Source organism: Toxotes jaculatrix, chromosome 5, assembly GCF_017976425.1.
Source record: "Toxotes jaculatrix isolate fToxJac2 chromosome 5, fToxJac2.pri, whole genome shotgun sequence".
In the NCBI taxonomy this organism is placed as follows: Eukaryota; Metazoa; Chordata; class Actinopteri; family Toxotidae; genus Toxotes; species Toxotes jaculatrix.
In genome coordinates, this window is record NC_054398.1 from 23671312 (window position 1) to 23690837 (window position 19526).

Genomic DNA, 19526 nt, shown 5'->3' on the forward strand with positions numbered 1-19526 from the left:
CTGTTTCTCTCCCTCTCTCTCTCCCTCACACACACACACACTTACAAACAAACTAAACATAAAATTCTGACAAACAGAGGCTGTGTGACACAAAGCAAAGCCTGTCATATACTCAGCAGAGGGGGAAGAGTATACAAATGTGTGTGCCTGCTGACAGTCTTCATGCAGCTGCTCGCATTCTTTGACACAAGTGGAGAGATCGAAGTCAACGTGACACCGGGAGGAAGGAGCAGCAAGTTGTGTAACAATTTCAAACGGGATGAAAACAAATGTGTGTCTGACCAAGTGTCTCTCAGTCGTGGTTACAGTGTGCAGAGTAAAATATATTTCCAAAATAAACAGACAATGGTCTACATTCATCTACAAATTAATAAACATGTACCGATTTACAGGCTCTAATGTGGACCAAGTGTTTAAATATTTGCCAACAATTTTCACATTGAGACAGCAAGTGCACATTAAAACAGCATTTCAATATGGTGGAACACAGCCAGCAAAATTACATTAGACAGACACAAGTAGCTTTAAAGTGTGTTTAAACTGCTAACATAAATAAAAACAATTAAATGTTACATTATACATTATACATTAAACACACACACACACACGCACACACACTTCTATCGGACGTTTTGAAAGTCCACCTTCACGTATCGGTCGTGTCCTCGCAGCCCAACAGCTGGAAACAAGAGAGAAAACGTGGATTTAGTCGTGCACAGTTCCCTGTGAAAATCTCCACATGTGTCTGTGTAATCTGCAAGACTTTAAACACGCAGAGAAAGCGCACAGACATGTCACAGCACCGCCTCTTAACACGCATGGTTTTACATTTTTGTGGGATATTTTAATTTCAGATATATCCAAAGTTATATTTCAGTGGTCTATTTATTTTTACCAGCTTGTGCCACAACAACACCACAAACTACAGCTTCTACTGTTCTCTGATTTCAGTTTTTTTGTGTGTGCACGAAAAGTATATTTACCCCTCCCAGTATCGATAGCCCTGAGCACACACACACACTCCCACACACACACACCACCTCCCCAAAATCCAACAACACAAAGCTTTTCTCACATTTAAGTTTCTGCCCCCTCCTCTCAACACACACACATACTCTTTCTCTTATCAGAGCCAATACTAGCCCCTTTCCCCTACACACACCCTAATCCGACCGTCCACTTTGACTCTGCAACACGACAAATCTGCCCACTGTTACTGCTATTTTCTCTGTCCATAAATTCACCTCAGTGAGTCCAATTTTTTATTTTATTTAATCATGAAACAAAAGTTGTTTTTTTTAAGTTTAGCAATAATTCCCAGAATTTCAAGAGGGGGGGAAAAGGGTCACATCAGGGCAGCGTTTGTAAAACCGATGTTTCCTCTGTGCAGATAATTTCTCAGCTCACGAAATAATAAAAACAAAAATGTATCCCGACTGATTTAATCACTGATTTCAACCACGTTGTTTTCAGAAGCTACGTTAATATAAGCTGAAAATGTGTCTGTAATTTTGCAGTTTTATAGGTGACACAGACTTTGCCGGAGTTCATTCAGTTTTTTTTCTTTTTCTTTTAATTCTCCGTCTGTCCTGTGTCGCTGTCCAGCCCCGTGGTCCTGAAACGCTCAGTTCAGCACCGCAGAAGTGGACAGCGATTCACAGAACCCACCCCCACCCCCCCTTAACACTTACAAAGCTTCTGCACAGCGGTTTCCACATCTGTACGAGCACCTGACACACAGCTGACAGAAACCAGCGAGCAGAACAGTCCTGCCCTGTCCTGTACACACGACCTTCCACCCTGCAGTGACTGCTCTCCGTCCCGTTTTTGCCCTTTTAGCTGATATTCACCGCTAACGTCTGTGACACAACATGCTCCTCTCAGCCTAAAGAATAACTTCTCAACAGAAGCATCCCAGCAACTTCAACGCGCCAAACACACAGCCTAATTCCCGTTTTACACATACACACGTTTGCCGTGATAGTCCCAACATTCAGGAGCGAAAACAGAGAAGATTCCTCAAACTGAGTTTCATAAGGCTCCCAATAAAATCACCCCTGACTTTCATTTCTTAACTCTCCAAACTGACAGCTCCTGCCCAGTGAGTCATACCTAAAGTATCTGACACACGTGAAGCGCAGCCTCCAAATAATATTACAGCAGACATTTACAATTATGGTTTATGGTTGTTTTGTTTTATTTTTACATACCTACAGTCCTGTTTGATCCAAGGACGACAGCAACCTTAACACTGAAATCAGTCCAGTTTCACGCTCTGCAAAAAGACACAGCAGTCCTCCTTTGTAAAAAAAAAAAAAAAGAAAAGAAAAGAAAAGAAAAAAAAGGAACATGTAAACCTTTTATCTCATATTTTCATGTCTAACTTTAAAAAAAAATGACTGTCACAGATGACTGAAACATTACAGCAAAAATCAGTGGTTGGTGCTGACAGCTACAATTCATGCAAAATTTAAGGTTTCCATTTGAAGAGTTTCAGTCTTTTAAATGTATAAAATGCAGGGAAACTGTAAATTCTCACTCACAAATAACTTCAAAATACATTTTTACAAACTGGGAGAAGAGAAATGACCTACAGCAGTTTGTACTGTGTATAGGAATTTAAATATCTAAAAAAAATAGTATGAATGGGCATTTTTTCACATCAGCTATGGTCTCTTATTAAATTATGTTTTACAGTTTGTGCCTAAAGCTTGACACAATATACAGGATAATATTTTACCGTGATTTGTTTTGTATAACATATAACATGAAACATATAATCACCTGTATGTGTGTGTGTGTGTGTGTGTGTGTGTGTGTGTGTGTGTGTGTGTGTGTGTGTGTGTGTGTGTGTTATGTCCAGCTGAGTCGTACATGGTGGCTGCTCTCACATCGTCCTGTTTATCCTGCAAGAGAAAAAAATAAATAAAGACATCACATTAATAAAAAACCAGTCACAAAGTTAACACATGGAGCAAGAGATACACACATTCCGCCTCGTGCTGTTTTTGAAAGGGAAGACACAGCAGACACACACACACACACACACACACACACACACGCACGCACACACACACCTACACACACACACACAGCTCTGAATCACGCACGTACAAGACCGATAACCTCATATTCTTGTTCAAAAAACCATGAAGACACAAAAGATGTACAGGTACACCCACTCAAACACTCACACACACTCACACACACACACACACAGCGCCTCACAAAACACTAGCACTGTTTCTGCAGCAAATCTTTAAAATAAACAGCCTGAATTATAGTCAAAACCTACATCACAAAGCATGTTTGAACGTATAAACTGTAAATCCATCAGAAATAATCTCAAATAAAAAGCAGTTAAACGTCTGAAATGTGGTGTGTCACACTGAAATGAATAGAATAAATCAGAGGAAATTTAAATTGCGGGATGATTCTGCCTCAATGTGAGTTTAATAGGCATGCAGGGTAAATGTTTTCATCATGAATTAGTTTTCTCTCAGATATCAAATAAGACAAGGATCAAGTTTTAAATGTGAGAGTGAGTTTGTTAGAATGAACACACAACATAAAGTTAAAATTACTGGTTTACACATTTGTTTGATTAAATATAAGGTATTAAAGTATAAATGTCTCTTTGTGTCTGTCTTGAGAAATAACTATTGTATGTTAAACCAATTGGCTCTCTCAATTACATCTATTGAGCATGATATACACACGCATGCGCACACACACACACACACACACACACACACACACACACACACACTCGAGTGTGTGACTCTTGGCTGACGTGGGTGTCTTAGCGTGAGTGAGTGTGTTTGTGTCTGATATTTTTCTGTACATTTACATTTACATTTTATACAAATTTAAGTGACATTTCATCCAAATGCAACTCACAGAGAATGTGTGTGCGTATGTGTGTGTGTACATTTACGTGTCACACTCATTATTTACCCCGTCTGTCTTAAAATGTACCAACATGTCTCAGATCCTTAATAAAATACCACACACACATATACACACCACTGACACCTATGAAATCAGCCACACACACTGCGCCCAGTTTTTCATTTAGAATATATGAACACAGACGGTCAGAAACACACACTCTCTCTCTCTCTCTCTCTCTCTCTCTCTCTCTCTCTCTCTCTCACACACACACACACACACACACACACACACAGACTGTTGCCCATACATTTGTGATAATAAACAACAAATTAAAACCTCCACAGGTAAGCTACTTCAAGAAAAAAAATGTCTCAAGAAGCTCAAAACTGTTTAAACTAAAATAATGTGTTAAAATAAACTTTGGCTTTAGTGGTTTCAGATTTGTGTACCTTGTATGAAATTTATATTTATATCCTGTACAATATAACAGTCTACATTTAATCTGGAGCTTGAGATTTGACGTAGAAGAGACTTTGAATGCGTCATCCCCTCGCCCCTCTCCCCCCTTCTCTGTAGTTACTGTGGGGAATTTTTAAAATGACGCACATTCCAGTGAGATGCCTGCCGTAGTCGACACCTCACTTCCAAGTCAGCAAACACAGGCTTTTCACACATTGACAAATACACAATACACACACACACACACTTTAGGACCACTGATCGGGATGGAACTGATTTTTAGATTAGCGTTAGGCTCCTATATTGTCTGATCTTTGTCTTTAAATGGAAGGTGGTTGTGAGCCTGTGGATGTCACAAGTCTTAGATATGATGGACGTTTGAGCCTGATCTTGATGAGCCAGTTTTTAAAGTTATCGCTCTGTGAAACCTGATTTCAAACCCATCTAGATACATTTCAAACATCTCGGTTTCAAATTAAAGTTTTGACAGCTTGTGATGACATAACTCCTGCAAATGACTGAATATTTGAATATTTCTTTGTCATCAGGATAATCACATTTAAATCATATTTAAAGGTTTTCAATACACACTCAGTTTATTAGGTTCACCTTGCCAAAACTAATGCGGTCGAATGCAACAGTCTTATAGTAAATCCTCCTTCATGAAGGTTATAATGTTTAGTTTTTTGTTGAAACAGTTTTAGAGAAGTGTTGATTCAACTGTATGATCATTTTTGAAGGATGTTGTTTGTGGTGCTGTTGAACAGGCGTTTCTCTTATTTTGTCCACATATCAATGTTCATATCAGCGAGGGAAAGCTGAATAAGAGAAACACTTCTCTGTGTAATGTAATACTGTTAAAAAGAATGATCATGCAAAAGTTATCATACAGTTGAACTGACGTGTCAGAACAGAAACTGAACATTATAACTGTCATGATGGAGGATTTATTGCAGGACTCTGGTATTAGACGGCATAAGTTTTACCTACGTGTGCCTAATAAACTGGCAACGGAGTCTAAGCAATCAGCAGCTTTAATCCATAAATGCTTACAGTGGCACAGTTGTCCAAAACCCCCAAACAGATAAACTCTTGTCACTGACACATACAATATTAGAAGAAATAATTAATACTGTAGGGGAAGGATTTACCCAGCTGTTGTGTATAATGTGAAGAGGACTTCAGTGCTGTTTTAGGTTTGCTCATCTATACAAAACGAGGTCCTCCCTGGTTTTTACACCAACAAAATCTCAGATTTAATATTAGTAAAACAAAATTCTTGCCTATGTCAACAAGGACCTCGTGAAGTCCTGTTAAGTTCCCCTGATTATTTCCTGCACCCTAGTTTGAGAACCACTGTGCTCGTTTAAGATAAACCCAAGACTGTTGTACATAACCATCATATCATGATCTGACTGAATCCAGTGATGATGTTTTGGTGAGGACAGATTCAAACACTGCCCCAAAATCTATCTCTGAATGTCAGCAGGTCTGCTCTTTAGACCTTTCACTCTCCCTCCTCCTAAACTCCCTACAGCGAACAAGCAAATTAATTAGCCTGTGTTGTTTAAGTCCTAAATTATTTGTGACTGTGGTGATTCTTAAAATCCACTTGCAGCTAAATGGTTGAGGATGTTGAATATTCTGAGAAGGTTTAAACGGTGGTTTAAACCTGGTGCAAACAGTGTGTTTTGTGTGAAATGAAAAGTTTCTGCACTCAGGGACACAAACTGATTGGTTGATGGTTGGAGCTTTTATAACAGCTGACATGATTCATTTGCACCGTACTTGTTCGAACATGACCGGCCTTTCTCTTTCCTTTGCCCCTCCTTTCTTCTTTGTCTTTTCCCATCTACTTTCCTTTGTTCTTTCTCCACAGATTTAGTTTAAACAAACGAAAGATCAATATAATACAGTACATTATTCTAATTTAACATTTTTGGACAGATAGAGCCTAGTTTGGGACATTTTTAAAGTGAATTATACTTTTTTAGTTTTTAATTTTAGGAGTTTCTCGTTATCACATACAAGGTTGTGAATTAATACCTGTGATCATTGATGTTTCAGTGACAAAAGTGTGAAGAGTTGAATGTTTTTGGGTCTTGATGCCTTTTGTTTTCATGTGAAAGGATGACTGTTTATTTTCACCAGGAATGGGACCCATTCATACATAAACAAGCAAAAGTCAGACTCGTTTACCTTCCCAGACTCTCCCTGGATGTTAGTACAGGGAGGTGGGTGTGTCCCACTCAAACCGGTTTGACTTTCAGGGTTTCGGGTGGTGCTGCTGGGGAAAAGAAAAGGTGTTGGCTGATCGGAGCTCTCCTGCCACCAGTCCCGCTGCCTCCTCCCTCCCTGCCGGGGTCAACAGCCTTTGTTGTTCCTTTCTGCTTCTTCTTCTGCTTCATCGGCTGTGTTAGTTTCCATTTTATTTCCTCTTACAATCAGCATTCCGGTCCTACGAGCACAAAAAATGAAAGATTCAGGAAAAAGAGTACACACACTTTTTTTGTGGCTTACATGCACAATATTGGACAAATGTATACAACAGATAATGTAAGACATCATGAAAAAACATATGAAAAGATGAAAAAGTTAGAAAATAATGTGCTTCTGTTTGTTTTTTGTTTTTGTTTTTTAATAACCTGAAGCAAACATTTAACACATGCGTGGAGTTGGGACTGTAATTAACAGAAAAACAGTGTGCAGGTGACGAGGAGAGGACTCCTTTTTAGGGCACCAACCGTGGGTTTCCCGCTTTTTTCAACCCCTCCGGCCCACAACACAGACTGTTCACAGTTCCCCTTTTTTGGCAAGACTGATTGTGCATCTGCTGCCATGTTACGGTGAGACACACACACTCACAAAGGTAAATGAATGAGAATATATCACCTATATACTACACAGCATATGTCAAAAACTTACATTGTTTAACATCTTCACAAACACAAAAAAGAAGTGAGGTAAAGTCACAGGAATCAACATAGAAAATGACAAGGAGTCCACACACACACACACACACACACACACACACACACACACACACACACACACACACACACACACACACACACACACACACACACACACAACTGTCTTCTTGGTTTTTTTTTATTATTCGCAAACACATAAATATATACATACACATACACCTAAAAAAGCTCACACACAACAACGGTGCAGTGAATTAAATGGTACTTCATTTACAAACAATGGTCAGTGATCACTACAACTGATTTGTTGTACACTGAATATTTGCACTTTGTATTTATCTACACTGACTGCACAGGACTTACATGACAACTTAACTGGTATCTGTGCACAATATGTTCATATGACGTATCACACAGAACCTTACTACCCCTGTAAACTCATGTTGTTTTGTATATGTTGTTTTTCTGTAATTATTTATATTGGCAAATTGTCAAATATATAACTCCTCTTTAAAGGTAACAAAGCTCAGAAAAGACACTCTCTGTTCTGTCAGTTTTTTTTTTACAGAAATACAAATATTGCCACTACAATCACATAATTCTAATTAGTATTTTGAGTAGTTTTAGTTCTCTTTTTTGTTGCCCTCTTCAGCTTTCTAATCTTATTTTTCTATTGACTCCCAAATGCCCAACAATGAATTTCATGTACACATGTACTTTGTGAATAAAGTCGGAATCTGATATTTTCTGATTTAAATTTCAACATTTTCTTCTACAATCTTATATTTTTTCTTTTTAATGTGAACCATGAATTTTGATCATAGATATTTATATAAACCTCAAAACAAGATACTACGTGTGTGTGTGTGAGTGTGTGTGTGTGTGTGTGTGTGCATGTGTGTGTGAATCTGTGTATGTCTGTGTTTGTGGTAAGATGCAGGGTTTGTCACTGATTTTGAACACGTGCCTGCTTTTTTTCCTTTTGTGTTTTTTTCTTTTTCTTTCTTGTCACATTTTCAGTTTCATTTCAGTTATCACGCTGAGCACATGTTACTCATCTCTGTATGTATTTTAACGTAAAGCATGTTAAGTTTTCTTGTAATGAAATGTACTGTATAAATATAATTTTCTTGCCAAAAAAGAAAATCACATACATTGAATCAATTTTACTAATGCAAAGTTAGATAATCTGTGTTAAGATGAGTTTTCCTCTGTCTAATTCCCTTATATTATCACCTGAATTGTCTCAGATAACATCAGTAATAATTTCTGAGAGTTTGACATCAGCCTCTTTAGCACAAGCTTTCTGAACAAACAGCCTGTGAGATGCAGGAGTGCTGCTCTGCCTCTGGAGCTCTGTGCCTTTCAGCTGTACAGTCAGCCATTTTCTGTCAGACATGAGGAGGCTTCACTGAGGCTGCACTGCTTATGAAAGCAAGACTTTTGTAACCAGTCCTGCCTTTAAAAACCACCACTAACAACAGACACGGAGAAAAACACATGCAGAAGTGAGAAAAAGACCCTAAAAGAGGCTTCTGTCACTCAGTAGGAGCCCTCAGATGCCTGGGTACCAACCCAATGAGTGGTCACAACAAAATGGCTGACGTGCATCTTCAAGGAAAACCATACATTTATCAGTCTAAATAAACATCTGGGAGGTAAAATGAAAATGTAGAGGCTCTAATTTCATCTGCATTTGTAGTTTATATAATTTAGCTGTGTTTGGAGAAAGATTGTGAAGCACAGTTTTGTTTTTTAGTGCATTAGAGAAGGATTTCACTCACACAGGGGAGGTCACTGAACATAACAGTTTTCTTTCTCATAAGAGCTGTGAAATAAGATTTTTAAAAAGGCATTATCAGACAAGCTGAATATTTTCTGTCTTTGTTTTCATGTGTCCTGAAGTCTTGACTCTGAAACTTAAAGTTGCAACATTTAGGAAAATCGATTGGTTTTTACACTCATGAAATCGTTAAAATCCCCACCGTCTGGAACAGCTGAAGCATTTAATGTGCCGTGTTTTTGCTCAGCAGGTAAGGACTCCTTTAAATATGATGAAGGTTTAGACATGATCTTAATCAACAAACTTTAAAGCCCATCTAAAATGTCACCGGTGAAAGTTTCAGTCGGAGGTTTTTGTGACTTGTGATGGTATAACTGCTGTTGTTGAATGACTGAAGAAACATTAAGGGGAAACAGTGATACTTGATTTTCTTGTCATGAAACCAATCACTTTTAAATAAAGGTGATCAGTACCAGTAATATTGGTATGAGCCTTTGAAGACACTGATGAAATAAGAGCTTAAAAAGGTCCCATAGGAAGAAATGAACTTTCCCTTTTCTTTATACTCATGCATGATCTAACAGGTTTCATGATGGCAACGTTAAGAAATGACATTTGAAGATGTAATATTTTAGAAAATCTATCATTTATACTCTCTAAACAATTTCTCAAATCCCCACAATCAGAGAAGTTTGAACAGTCAAGGACACATACTGATATCTTCTTCACTAAAATTAAAGTCCACGTGAAGCTTTATCTTGAGGCTAAAAATCATAAATAAGAGGAAAATCCCTAAACTTAACATGGTTCTAATGTATGAACATTAAATGAATCATCTTCAAGAGAACAGTGCGAAGCTGTGACATGAGTAAAACTGGTTGGGGACGACTAGAAAAATTCAAATTGCTCTCATCCCACTAAAAAGCTTGTGAAACTATTTTGACTGCAAACTTCTGAATTCTCACAAATTAAAGTGCATCCGGACGATGTGTGCTGTGACCAAAAATAAACCCGGTGATGTGACACACGGACAAATGTTTTATACAGGTTGAATGTTGCCCCTCCTCTATGTAAAAGCAGAAAAACATCTGGCCACAGCTGCACATAACAACACACACACAGATATCCAGAAGTGTATGAGTGCATAAATGCATGGACACATGCCTGCACGCACACACACACACACATAGCAGTCCATTAAAACTGTTCACTGTACCAATTTAGCTGCGGCCACTAAAAGCAAGAGTTCGGGAAAGAGGGAGAGGGAGGAAGAGGACTGTGGTTAGTCAGGCAGGTCAGGAAGTGGGAGCTGAACATGCGAGTTCAGCACCTTCATGACAGCTGTGAGACAAGATTTTAAAAAAGTATTATCAGACGAGTTGAACTTTTCCTTGTCTTTGTTTTCATGTATCCTGAGGAAAAAGTTCAGATCTGACTCTGAAACTTAAAGTTGTAACATTTAGGGAAATCTGTCGGTTTTTACACAACTGTAATGATGGTGAGAGGTTGTGATTGTTAGACCATTTAAAAGTTGAGCAAAAGTTGAAGCATCAAAAGCAACCAGAAAGAAAACAGTTATTTTTTAAGGCTGAGTGAGCTCAGCTAGATGTGTGTCAATTGTAGAGTCTAAGAAGAGAATTATTTGTAAAATTATTTGCATATTTACTCAAAAATTTCTTTTGTTTTAATTTCTAATAAATGCTTTGTTGGAGTATGCAGGATTCTTTTCTTGTTCTCATCTCTGCTTTAGTTATCGACCAACATTATGATCCGTGTGATGAACTGATGTCTGGATGACAGACACATAAATAAATATGCTGTGATTATTATTAGTATCATATCACCACTGACAAAATAACTGACTGACTGCTCCCACCTGTATCCAGATATACAGATTCTGAGCTTTTGGTATTTTTCTTCTTTGTAAGTCTGGTCACATTGTTTTTTTCTTTTTTTTTTGTCTGTGTGTACCTGACTCCTGTCCAAGCGGCAAGTTAAAGCAAATTAAAGCATAATTTCAAAATGCTGCTGTACATCATCAGCTTTGTAGCCCTTGTGAGTCAGGACTGTGAGAGTAGGTGCAGCTCTGCTCTGATCACGACCCTGTTATTGTGGAAGGACCACAGAGGGACAGATGTGCAGAGAAAAGAAAGTCATCTGCTAATTTTCCAAATTCCAGCTCCAACCAAACGGGGTCACATTAATATTTGTTTTATACATTTTTTAATTTTAAAACTAGTTGCTGAAAACATTTAAAATAGATCATTTGTGTTCCATAAAATGTATGAAAACTTCCTCCTTGATCCTTTTCTTTGACGCCTCTCTAATATGACAATAACAGAACCTAAAACACAATGAAGGGCCAGAGAAGACTGAGGAACACAAATAAACAGCCACAATTTAACATCCAGTGTCCTTTTTATAGTTAAGTTACACTTTGACTGGGTGTGTGTGTGTGTGTGTTAGCTTGTGTCTGACTCATTTCCAAAGTGCAAATTAAAGCAGAATAATCTTAAACGTGCGCAGTACATTATCAGTATTACACACGTTTGAACGGTGAGAGTTAAAGTCACACTGCTCTGATCATGATTTTGTTACTAAAGAAACATCAAAGTGCCAGAAAGAGAATATGAAGGTTTTTTTAAATCACTCTCTTAAATTAATACAAATGAAAATAAAATTACATCTTTGAATTTGATGAAACATTGTGAATTAAACTGCCTATAGTTTGCTTTTCTAGTGAATTTGCAGATGAATTAATTCTAATAAAACATGATTGCAAACACAATCTCTGTCACACACACACACACACAGAAATACATAATGCCAAGAATCTAAAACTTTACATCTGGTGTTTACAGTTTGTGCATCGACACGATCTGGTGAAAATTATTTCAGAAACGCTTTGTGTTTCACTCCTTAACATGTGTCATGTTTGTGCATCTGGTTTTGGGATGACACACATTCTGCGTGAGACATTTTTAAATTCACTGTTGTTTATTTGTCATGAGAAAACTCTTGAGAACAAATTTTCATGTCTTAACCCTGGTTGCTGGATTAAAAACTAAGAAACTTTTGTGACCTTTTTGTCTTATGAAACAGTTTCCGAATGATTTGCATGAACCCAAAATAGTGCACCTGTTGTGGGGCTAAAAACAACTCTGTTTTCCTTATTTTCCTGGAAAGAAGATGTTCTGTAGCTAATAGAATTTCCTCTGAAAGCGATATTGTGTTTGTAACAACCAGACACAACACATGCTGCTCTTACTGTAAAATATCTGAAGGCTGTTCATGCTCATTCTTCTTCTTCTCCTTCCTCACTCCAGCTCTCATCTGCTGTTTTCTTGTTGTAAAGTGAAAACAGAGAAAAGAGTGAGGAAAAGAAAACTGGAGCACAATCAACATGTTTGTGTGTCCTCATCTGGGCTTTGATCTTGGGACACACACCTGCTGATTTTCATTAACTACGTCAGATAGATTTTTCTGAAATGGAATAAACTGTAGGAAACTTTAGATGCAAGTAGGAGTCGGATTAATACAATTTGTCGACTGTCTATATGATGGTGCTTTCTTTCAAAAAAGCTTTTTGTACATTTTTAAACTTTCTGGGTCTGTGCAGCTGCACTACTGTGACTTCTTTGTTGTTTTACAGAGCATGAGATTATCTAAACATCACCTGAGACTGACTGATATTTGTTTTATATTTTTGACTGAAACTACTTATTGAACAGCTTTAAAACTGATCTTTTTTTTAATATAATCTATTTCAGCTCCCTCCTTGTTCTTTAAAACAGAATACAAACACGTCAGATCCGTTTGACAACTTGACACCTCCCTTATTGTTGGTGTAAAGAGAGTAAAATGATCTAAAAACTGAGTCATGGGGCAGAAAAGGTCAAAACTCCCCGATAGAAAGAGCTGAGAAAAACAAAAAAAGCAATACACACTTTAACCTCCAGTGTCAGTCAACAAACTATATGTTTAGTAAAAGTGTGTTTCAAAGAAGTGTGCATTTTTACAGAACTTGATTTGTGTAAATTCCTTTAAGTTAATGTTAAATTGTCATTTAAATCACAGTTCTTGTCTTAACAATTTACACAGAAAAACACAAACCACCCCACAGAAATTCAAAATATTCAAAGTGAATGTGAATGAATTAATGTGTTTAAGAGGACAGAACTGTCCAAAAGTTCTCCTTCAGTGCCTCTTTGAACTTTTCTGGTAAATTGCTGACAATTTTCAGAGGTACACAAAAGTGTTTGAGCTTAACTAAAGTGGATTACCAGGCACTTAAACGCTCTCTTTCTCAAAAAAGTGATGAGACAAAAGCTGAACTCAGGAGAGAGGTGATAACTAGAAAAAGATCTCCTGTCAGACGTTGAGCATCAGTTTTCGGATCGGGAGATATTCAGTGTTGCACCCTCAACACAATTAGCAGCATCAGACATGACTGACGTGTGTTTATCAAGCTGAGTCTGACTGTAAAACAGTTCAACAGTAAGTAAACAGGTAAACAACTGACTTATAAATGCATGTTAACTAAAATTTTAAAGGTTTTTGTCTGATCGATTCTTTCAAAGTTCTTGGTTTATTCTGTGAGAAAATAAAAGTTCATTATCAGAATGAGTGAGCACAGAGAGAGGCTGTGTCTTACTGTGTAACCATGTTTAGTTTGTCTGACGTCTGTTAAGTTAAACTTGGGACTATTTATTCATATCTTGCTCTGCACTGTAGCTGCAAGGTTATTCTTGTTCTGCTGTTTGGTCTGTCTTATTCTATTTTAGCTGATTTTTATCTTCTATTTTAGTTTGTTTTACTTTTTCCAAAAATCCTATTTATGTGTGTCTTTTTATATAACCTTGAGTTTCTTTTATATCTTTTCTTCAGGCTGTTGTCTTATCTAAAACACTTGGAATTGACCTGTTGTTAAAAACTCTCTGGCTCGGATCAAACGTGACACTTTGCTTTTAATTTGTATTTGTTGCCTAACTTGAAATCAGATTGTAAATAGTTTTAAATGGACTTAAACGATCCTGGATAACAAACCTGCACTGATGTTTTTGTGTCATGTCAGATACACAAGGAAAAAAAAAGATTTTACACTTCAAAATGCCACATGAATTCTTTCTGAATTTAGAAGACTGAGTTAAAAATTGTGCTTCACTTGATTCAGGATGCACCTGTGATCCGTAACCTGCGTGAGCTGTAAAATAGCAGAAAATCCACAGCAGTGTTTCAGCTGTTTCTTCTAAAAACTAAACTTTGTTTTCAGTGTGTTCACCATGAGAAAGTTAAGACACACTGACTTTAAGTTTTATAAATATAATCTGTCTTTCCTTAAGCACCATAAACCAAATTCCATTAACATCCATTGTGTTCAGGTTGTGATTTACTGTATATCTCATTACCTCAGAACATAAAACACATAAAATCTGTTTACATCTCTAAATCCCACCAGACCCACTTGAGTAACCATTGTCTTAAACATATCTGTCTCTCTGTTGTCTGCTTTCAGGTCTATTCCTGAAAACTCTCAGTGCCTCTGATCATCCTGGACCATAAATTAATTAATAAATCCTTAAAAAACACATTTGATATTTGCTAAAGTTTTAAATTTTGGGAAATTATCCGTCAGTTTTTAAAGCTGCAAAGTTTAACACCCTCTCTGCAGGTAACATATCATTTCCATGGACAAAACTTTTATTTGCAGTATTTTATTGTATACTAACTGCAAAAAATGTGTGATTAACACACGGGCTTCTTGTACGCTAACACGCTGCCAAAACAGTGTCAACATTACATAGGTAATGAATGGTAATGAATGAAGGTGGGTTGGTGTCAGGCAAATGTAAGAAACCATTAAGATGAAAAGAAGTCCCTCAGTGATCTACTCTGTTCTGTTTTGTCTGTTTTTAGCTACCAATCTCTATAAAGATTTATATATACAGACACACACACACACACACACACATATATATATATATATGTATGTGTGTGTGTGTGTGTGTGTGTGTGTGTATGTATATGTATAAAACAGCCAATTTGAGGTATTTTCAAAAATTTGTATGTTATTTGTAAATGATAACTACACAAAAACCACTGTGATGTTTTTAAGACTCTGTCCCATCACACTGAAATGATGTGGCTAAATAATCTACCATCTAAATCTCAGTCAGGAGACAACTCCATCCATCAGAAACCTATACTTTTTGATAATTACAGGGTTTAATGAAATTTATACTGTGGCTCCTTCTGATATTTTTGGTTTTGCTATTTAAGGTTAATGATTAACTGTTTTTTTTTATAAAAATGAGTGATGTGTAAAGTTTACATGCAAAACCAGACAAAACAGGAGTCATGTGTGTTAATGTGACTCAGCTGAAGGTGTGTTTATGAGTTTTATAGTTGCAGGATAAATGTAAATGTAAAATGTAATAGCTAATATATTTTTCAAACACTAGTGGACTTCTAACGTCAGTGTTGATTAGTTATTTGATTATTTTGTTTTTGTGTTTTATTTTCCAATTGGGTGACAGTTTAAGTTTCCCTACTTTGCATTTACAAGGAGTATATGAACATGTAATATATAGTTTAATACACACTACAATTTAGTTCTAAGTAGTTCTAAGTGTTTATATGAATGTATTTGCCAGCAAATGTGACTCCTCCTGTGAGCACCCATAAATAGGCTAAATGACAACTACATAATAGTGTGTTAGAAACCATTTATTAACTGTTCAGATGGACTTATAAATTGTAAGTAGTGACAAATACAACACTTGCTTCATTTGGCTTGAAATTATCATTTAAAAAATAAGAGTATCATCATGGTTTTCAGTGTCTTTATCAAATTACACTCACACACACACACGCACACACACACTTGGTCATACTGCTTCTGAAGTTATAGTTTTTGATAATGGCTCCTGAAGATCGTACAGCTGAAGAAGAGAAACAAGATGCTCTAAGGAAAATTTAAATCTATAAAAAAAAAGTTGAGTTTATTCAGATCCAGAGAACTTTTTATACAAACTGGAAAAGCATATGTCAGAAAGAGTTTCCTCAAAGTTTTACAGATGCTATTCACTAGTTTTTCAGTGTAATTATCCATCTACACTGTTATGTATCATCATGCTGCCTCTGAAATTTGTATCAAATCTGAATTAGTTCTTCCTGTGGAACATAAAAATGTTATTTGCATAGAATACAGCATTTTAAAAGAGCCTGACATGAATACATTTAAAAGTTAAAGAGGAGAATCAAGGTGGTCAAAGGAGAATTTAAATCGAATCAACAAAAAGCTGTGGAGATTATTTGTATCCTGAGCTGCTTTTTTTTACAATATGAAAAAGGAGCTGGAAAAGTTTTATGAGAGTTGTACAGATACTCTTCACTGTTTTTTTTCCTTGTGATTATACATTTACACTGCACTGAACAACCTCTAAATGTGTTTCACTGTGGTTCAGCTTCTAAAATGTGCATCAAATCTGAATTAATTCTCCCTGTGGATCATAAAAATGAGGCTTTTTGCAGCATGCAGAATTTTAAAAGAGCTCAATGTTCATTTAGAAAAAAAATGACAGAGGAGAATGAAGGTGGTCTAAGAAAACATTAACCTCATCAAAAAAGAAAAAAATGGAGAGCTTATTCAGATCCAGAACTGTTTTTTTAGACAAGGAAAAAGCTGAAAACACTGTGAAGAAATGTTGTTTTCTGGAGGTAATGATATGTAAGACACGGTGAGGTAAGTTCCCTTGTCTGTTATTTGGAAATTCAAGTAAAATAAATGCGATAAATGAACAATGACAACATTTTGTGTTGTTTACATGTTTGTGTATATGAACACTATCATTGACAGGAAACAGGAAAATCAATGGTGAAAACATTTTTGGAAAAAGTTGTTTTAAGCAGGTTAATTAACAGTTGCATGGTGTGAGTGCATGTGTGTGTTTCTATGGTTGTGTGGACATTTTTCTAATAAAACCATTGACAGTCAGTCAGTGGTTTTACAGTCACGACTTCAGAGGGCTGTCTGGATCAGGTTTAGGTTAAAGTTAGGTTAAGAGGCAGGGAAGCCATTATGTCAAGGAGTGTCCTCACAACTATAGTGAGACGAACATGTGCGTTTGTGTGCATGTTTGTGTGCATGCGCTTGTGTGTGACAGACTTTAAACAGAGATCAAGGAAGAAGAGAAAAGTGTGAGAGTGAGTCAGTAGGTGTCAACACGAGTGCGTCAGCATACGAGTGAGAATTTACTTGTGAATTTGTGTATTCCGACAAATGCAGATGTGTGAGAGACTGTGTGTATGTGTGGATGTATATGTCCCTGTGTGTGTGTGTGTGTGTGTGTGTTAATCCATTAAGTGTAAAGACAAAGTGAGGAACAGAGTTTGTAATCACTTTCTCTTCAACTTGTTCATGAAAGGCTCTTCTTACTGAAAATAAAAAAACAACAACAGAAAAGTAAATGACAATTCAGTTTAAATAATTTGATTTAACATGTAAATAATGTAATTCAAAATTTATAGTTCAAATTGTCTAAATTAAAAATCAAATGAAGCAACTTCATTAGACATTGTTTTGTCTTATCGCCAGTTTTGAGGCCCTTGAACTTTAAGTTAGAGCCACAAAAAACTCAAAAAAAACCTACTTTGAGTACCACATGGTACTTGTGCGTGTGTTAATTTGCGTGTGTGTGTGTGTGTATTCATGTGAGCCTGTCTGTTGATGTTTTGACCAACTGCGTCAGAGAAATATCCCAGGAAATACAATGTGTGTGTGTGTGTGTGTGTGTGTGTGTGTGTGTGTGTGTGTGTGTGTGTGTGTGTGTGTGTGTGTGTGTGTGTGTGTGTGAATTAAATAGAGGAAGTGTATGCTGTGATGTTTCATTCACCTATGTCTATGGAGCCACAGAGGCAGCACTCACAGCGGTGATGACGTGCAGACATGGACTGCTGTGCGTGTTTTTTTGTCTGTGTATGTGTGTGTTTGTTTATCTGCACTGTGTGTGTGTGTGTGTGTGTGTGTGTGTGTGTGTGTGTGTGTGTGTGTGTGTGTGTGTGTGTGTGTGTGTGTGTGTGTGTGTGTGGGCCACAGAGCTACCCCTTACCAAAGCGGCTGCTTTCTTTTGACTAACACACAAAATAAAAGGGTGCGAGTGTGAGTTTGTGTGTATGTGTTTGCATGTGTGTGTTGGTTAGGGGAGATTAAATGACAGGTACAAGGGTCAGAGTCAGAGTCAGTCTGTGTATACTGTACGTCTGGGGTAAAAGTCTGGAGAGACGCCGCCATAACCAGGAGTCTGCTACAGGACATCCTGGCAGAGAACAGGAACCTCCGATCCAAACTGACGTGGCATTTTGCCCTCCAGTAGCACACACATACAAACACACACACACACACATACACACACTGCACCACACTTCTATCCGGAAATGTGCCCCCTCAACACCACACCACACCCCCTCGTATTTTGGTGCAGAGCTCGGCAAAAATAACAGGTTTTTCACGCGTAACTGTAAAATACTGAAAACAACTTTCTGGGGAAAATAACAAGAATCACTTCCTGTATCTGAACCAATATTTAAAGCTGCTTCATGTTTCAACATACGTAATTGTGTGTTATGCACTTGTGTAAATACCACAAAGATACGAGACAGTGTAGATAACCGTTGATTCTAAAACAAAGGAGGTAAATGTTACATTTTAACCCCTAAGAAGAGAAGAGAAAAAAGAAATCAGATGAGGTTGACTGCAATTCTTTATTTTACAGGTCCATTATTTCCTAATCATTTCTTGAAAGTGTCCCAGAAAAAAAAACTAATAGTTTGGTGCTAATTACAGAGAAAAAGGGCAAAGTTCCACAAGAAACTGTTTCATTTAACTCCAGTGAATATTTATTACTGAAAACTAAAGTCTTCATCTATTCTGAATTGTATGTTTGTCTGTAGACACGTCTCACATTTTGCATGTGTAGTTCACCTGCTATCCTCTGCATAAAAGTCTCAAGGCTGTCCCAGCTTAGCATTTTTTAGAAATCATTTACTAATCAGAGAATTATAGAAACATAATTAAGACCACATTTTATGGTTCTATGCAGGAAACCTATTATGAGATTATCTGGAAATAAACTGGAATTTACGGACCAGTAAAATAAAGTGTTTGCTAGTTGTCTACTGTAAATCAGTATCACAGTGACAGCAGGTTCAAGTCCATTAATGTGGTTTTTGAGAGTGAGGTGACTATTTTGGTTCCAGTTTACACTGGACGTCACCTTTAAATTCAGGTAAGCAAACACTGAGTGAGAGATTGTGCCACAGTAAGCATATGATGGATATCTCTTCTCTCCTCTTCATACAGAGAATACTTAATTTATTTCTGTAATTGATTCTTATGGTGCACACACACACACATACACCTCAGGCAACTTAGAACATTTCATAAAATTCCTAAATGG